General features: G+C 31.8%; 1 non-coding gene across 1 annotated transcript; it reads right to left on the reverse strand.

Annotated features, from left to right (window-relative positions):
• Positions 1-4,352: 4,352 nt before the first annotated feature.
• Trnaa-cgc (transfer RNA alanine (anticodon CGC)) lies at positions 4,353-4,424 on the reverse strand. The gene has a single exon. It is a non-coding gene; the product is annotated as a tRNA-Ala (tRNA).
• Between the last annotated feature and the right edge of the window lie 1,739 nt (positions 4,425-6,163).

Raw genomic sequence — 6,163 nt, forward strand, 5'->3', positions numbered from 1 at the left:
AATTTCAATCAATTCGGTAAGCCGGTGCGTATCGAAAATTAGATGCGATCTGTAATGGCCGAATCGATACCCAAGCGGTTCGAGTTGTTGACTATGCAAAGTAGATTCATTCAATTTATTAAACCCACCTAATTACCTTATTTGTACTGGATTATTCACTATAACAGAGTTTATTTTGAAATTTGTTGCTTTAAGTTAAGTTGATTATGATTAAAAAATAAAATAAATTAACAATAATTGTAGGTACTTATAACAAATTTATTGATCATATTTTTTTACTATTATTTCTTTGAATTCTATTTACGTTTTGAAGAATAGATAAAAAAAAGTAATAGACTATAAAGAGTGTGTGGGCAAGAGGATGGAAGTACTCACTGGATTTTATTCGATAGCAGAGGATTTCCACGGCGTGGTTTCGCGATCATTATTCACTAATACTAGTTAATTTTAAAATTACACAACGGCACGCACTTTAGTTACTCGTATATATGTTTACAGTAATTGTCTGTTCACTGCATACACTACACTTATTTTCATTTTAGTCTTTTTTATGACAAATTCCGAATTTGTAACCGTCGCACGCGCGCCAGTTCGATTACACACTTTTTTGCAACTGAGCGGGTACGGGGGAGGAGTTGGTAGGTAGGAACAAGGATTGAACCTTTTTTTATATAGAATAGGAAGGCGGACGAGCATATGTGCCACCTGATTGTAAGTGGTCATCAACGCCCAACATAAGAAATGTATGTAATTGGTGATGTAACCACATCACCAATTGGTTCAATAAGTACGTGAAAGCATAACAAACGAATAAATAAACAAACTAATACGAAAGAGTCTTATTTATTTATTTCATTATGGATCATCAGCAGTCACTACACTTACACATGTAATAATAGAAACACTATTTTTGAGGATTTTTATAATAAAAGATCGCATTTTTTCCACGACCAACGGTCGAGTTATCATCATTATTATACCATCGAATTGTCTTGTGCTTCATTTGTGTTTATAAAACTCCTCATGCTCGTCGATGGAGTAGAGCCTACTTGTGTCTACTTAAATTGAAATTCTGCCACCACGTGAATCCATTGTCCACGCGCATTGGAGCCGTGAACTTTCCCTCAAAGAAAGAAGAGTTAGCCCAGAAATGAGATGTCCCACAGTCACACAATTACCCCAACAAAAGAAGTACATAATTTTAAGTTATTTAAATAAATGAATTATTATAATTGCGTTAGAATCGATACTATCAACCGTTAATGATTGTCTATGAATTTGCTAAATTTATTAGAAACCAGGTATTTTAAGATGTTCAATGTGTATTGCAGTTTCTAAACGGATTCGAATTTCGGATGCGGGGTATTGTATACGGGCGTGTTTACTGTCCTAACTAAAATACAGACTGCTGCAACTAAGCTGTTTAGACATTACGATATGGTAGTTCAATTTCTGATTAAAACTTTTTTAAATTGTTATTATATGTGTGCGTATGTGTGTGAAATGTGATTTGTTACGGCCTTACTTATAATTATCGTTTAGAGGATAATTAGTTAAACAATTCTGTGTCTTCTTCTGTCGAATGTCAAATCAATAATGACAGAAAGAGCGAAATCAGTGTTTAATTAAACTGCATTTTAGGAATAAACGGCCTTACCTATAAACGTTGCTTAGTGTCTATTTAGTTGATATAAATTGTTTTAAATCCGTTGTTAGACTAGAATAGCATATATCGACTTTACCTTTATTGCGCAAAAGTTTGAAGGCGCTTAGGATGGTTTGAACATGAAAACTAAGATATCACGTCTTTATCTGTAATTAGGTACTTATCTTTAAAAATGCTACCAAAAAATGGAATTCCTTACCAGCTCACGTGTTCCCCTCCTCTTACAACCCGGGTTCCTTCAAACGAGGCGTGAAGAGGCATCTTGCGGGCCGGCAAGGCGGTGACGGCTAGTACAGAACATTCTTCCCGACTGTACTGGCCGTCGTCGCGTTTGGACTCTACTACCACTTACCATCAGGTGGAGTAGAGTCATTTGCCATCCCGGACATATAAAAAAAACAAAAAAATACTTACGTTTAAAACACTTCATAGGAGGATGAAGGTAGAAATTAACAGCCTGTAAATATAAACGTACAATATAATATAACAAAGTCCTCCTATTCATTGAAAGAGAAGGTCAGGAGCTTATTCAACCGCGCTGTTCCAATACGGCTTGGGGGATACCATTTGGCAGATTTTCATTTGACACGTGCAAGTTTAATCTTCGCAATGAAGCACGAGAAGAAGTATAAGCATCAAATAAACACATGAACATTCAGGTGCTTGAATGGGTTTGAACCTCATAATCTTCAGTTAGGATTCAAGTTTTCTAACCACAGAGCCATCGTCAGTAGAAGAATGCTCGCATACCGTAAAAGAAAGCATAAAATATTATTTACTCGTATTTTTAGTTTAACAAGTGAAATAAAACATCTATCCCTTAGTAAACTTAAGTTTTATACACGAATGAGTCGTCAAAGTCACATTTAAATGATCCGTTGACCTTAATTAGAGTATTAAAATCACTAGAAAGTGGATTTGTTTCCTTATAATCCGGACTCGTAAAGATACTTTTCTTCTTGGGTGGGTGAGTTTTCTACTTGAAGAGCACAGCGAAGGGATGGGTGATAGTATTTATGGGGTATGGAAACGATAATAGGTCGTTAAGCTAACTGACTTTAAGCACAGCACTCAAACGAAAGTGCGTTGTAGGAATAAGCGGCCTTACTTATAAACGTTGTTTAGCGGGCGATAAGTAAAACAATGCTGTGTCTTCTTCTTTCGAATGTCGAATCAATAATGACAGAAAGAGCAAAATCAGTGTTTCATTAAACTGCATTGTAGGAATAAGCGGCCTTACTCATAAACGTTGTTTAGCGGGCGATAAGTTAAACAAACGATACGCAACTCGCAGCAGCCCACTCGTGAAGGGAAGTAATACGTCAAAATCAAATCACGAAAAAAAATAACGTTCCAATATGTTTAAGTTAATGCTAAATACATACATATACAAACTAGTAAAATTTTGAAGAGTATATTATATGAACCGTTGTTGACGCTTGTGTATCGCGTTACGCAAAAAATGGTAGCGAACAACAACAATTGGGGGTCACCGTATAGCAATGATGGGATAGGAATAATGGATAGCAAAAGACGCGGATGTGTCGGTGTGGGCGGTATAATTATTAATTAATTTGGTTTCACTTTTTTATCGTTTGCTACTAATGTGACAAACGTGACGACGCGATATCTTATATATATTGAATTCGAGGTATCTTGATAAGTGACGTAAGTAATAATTAATAACATTATAGCAGTAACAGTGCAAAAACTTTCATCGAAAATATTACACCCCGTGGTTCATTTTTCGTCCAGAGAATCTCGCCACCATTCCACGCGATCGCGATTTGTACAGTAACTATATTTAATTTTTATTTGTATTTATTTGAATCTTAAATGTAAATATTATTATTATCATAATAATTTAAAATAATATATATATATATATATATATATATATATATATATATATATATATATATACTTAAGTGATAATACATATAGAAGTAAAATATAACGAGACGAGCTGGTTGGCGTAGTTGGTAGATACTTGCCTTTTACGCCGAAGGTTGTGGGTTCGATTCCCACCCAGAACAGACATTTGTGTGCATGAACATGTCTGTTTGGCCTGAGTCTGCGTGTAATTATCTATATAAGTATGTATTTACAAAAGAAAAGTAGTATATGTAGTATATCAGTTGTATACATATATATAATATATATATATATATTATATAGTATATCAGTTGTATACATATATATAATATATATATATATATTATATATATGTATACAACTATATATATATATATTATATATATGTATACAACTGATATACTACATATACTACTTTTCTTTTGTAAATACATACTTATATAGATAATTACACGCAGACTCAGGCCAAACAGACATGTTCATGCACACAAATGTCTGTTCTGGGTGGGAATCGAACCCACAACCTTCGGCGTAAAAGGCAAGTATCTACCAACTACGCCAACCAGCTCGTCTCGTTATATTTTACTTCTATATGTATTATCACTTAAGTATATATATATATATATATATATATATATATATATATATATATGTATAAATATATAATATATATATATATAAATAAATTAAATTTTATTTTTTTGTTATGATTAGCAGTACCAGCAATAAAGGGTTCCTTCAAAGTAATAATTTTATCTAATAGTGGCAATAAATAATTATAAAAAATAAAAGGACGACCAAATTTTCTTTATGGAGGTGCTGGGACTTGAACCCAGGACTTTCAGCATGCGAAGCAGACACTCTACCACTGAGTTACACCCCCGGATAAGAAGAGTTCTAAATATAAGGTACTGAATGAAATCTATGATTACAATAATACACAATTATCGAAGTTATTTTCCATATAGGATAGATCTAAGAGCAAAGTTAAATAGTATATATAATTATAGTTCTGCTTGCAATGTTTCAATAATAAAATTAATCAACAAAAATTATAATTCATATTTAGGATAATGTATTGTTAGCGATTATCTGTGGACAATAATTGGCTTCGTAGCATACACGTCGTAGCTGTCACGGACTTCTTTTGTTTTTTCTTATTCTTTAACGCGATGTTAACTTGGTAGTTGTTATCTGTCAAAGTGAGTTATCAATGTGATTTGTAAATGATTTTTATCGTTTAATTAGCTAGTATCTTGATAAAATGTCCTTAAATTGGTATTTTTGTGATTAATTAATAATTTTTAATTGAAATTTCATGTCTGTCCTAAATATGTATAATAATTGTAACTTTATTGCTTTATTAAAAAACCAATAATATGTAAGGCATATTACCAAACCTTAAACTTGGAACATAACTTTGTAATTGATACGGTGAAATATAATAACTCCTGAGTTTATTGCCGGATCGTCTTAGTAGAATCTTTATTTTCAGCTATACCACTATTCATTAGCATCCAAGCATACATATTTGTTTTATTTTTCTTCAAATAACAAACAATTCGTTAATATTTTTTATTTTATATAGTTACTCTACTATAAACTACTATACTACTATAAGCTACTATAAAATATTAAGCTAGTCAATATTCGCTATAGAACTATCAGCCAGCAGGTTTGAAAATGAGCCTTATTAAACCGAATACAAGAATCAAAGTCGAATTGATCACTTATCGTTGTTCTAAACCAAGTTTGATATTGATTACATTTAAAAAATTAAATTAAATATTATGTCAATGATCTGAAAAAGCTGAGTGGTTAACACGCTTCTACTTTTATTTACTTGATGGCAGGGCTTTGAGCAATTCAGTCTCAATAGGTACCACCCACTTATCAGATATTCCACCGCTAAACAGTAATACTTACTATTGTAGAATTTCAATCCGTATAGGAGAAGCAAAATGGATTTAGCTCCAAACCTTTTACTTTATATCATTAAAGCTCCATTATTATCATCTATATTACATAAATTATTATAATTTTCAATTATATTTATATATTTTTAAATGTAATGTGCCTTAAAAATTAAGAATAAGCAAATTTAAAATCGTCCGTAGCATTTTATTAATTGCCTGCTAGAAAGTTTGACTTTGCGAAGTTCGAAGCTCGGAGTCAAAATAATTAAATGGCTATTAAAAATTGATTTGAATCAATTAGTTTACTGTTCCAATAAATTGATTAATATTTTATACCATATACATGTTTTATACCATTATCATGTTTGTACGCAGTTTTAGTTACTTTTATATCCCTTATATTTTTTTATTATATTACAACAAGAAATATGTTCTTGTTTTATATGTCTGTTAGCAGTTCGTGTCATTAATAAAGATATATTATATTCGAAATTCTTTATATATATATTTAAAGAAAAACCTACTTGGCTTGGTAGGGGTCTATGCTAGCAAGGCTGGGTAGGTACCACTCACTCATTAAATATTTTACCGCCAAACATCATTTTCACTTAGCATTTTTGTGTCGGTTGGATAAACTACTATAAATTTAAATTTAAAAAAGTGCACGTGAATTAATACCTTGAATAGAATAGAATATGCTTTATTG

This window comes from Nymphalis io, chromosome 9 (assembly GCF_905147045.1).
Source record: "Nymphalis io chromosome 9, ilAglIoxx1.1, whole genome shotgun sequence".
Taxonomy (NCBI): Eukaryota; Metazoa; Arthropoda; class Insecta; order Lepidoptera; family Nymphalidae; genus Nymphalis; species Nymphalis io.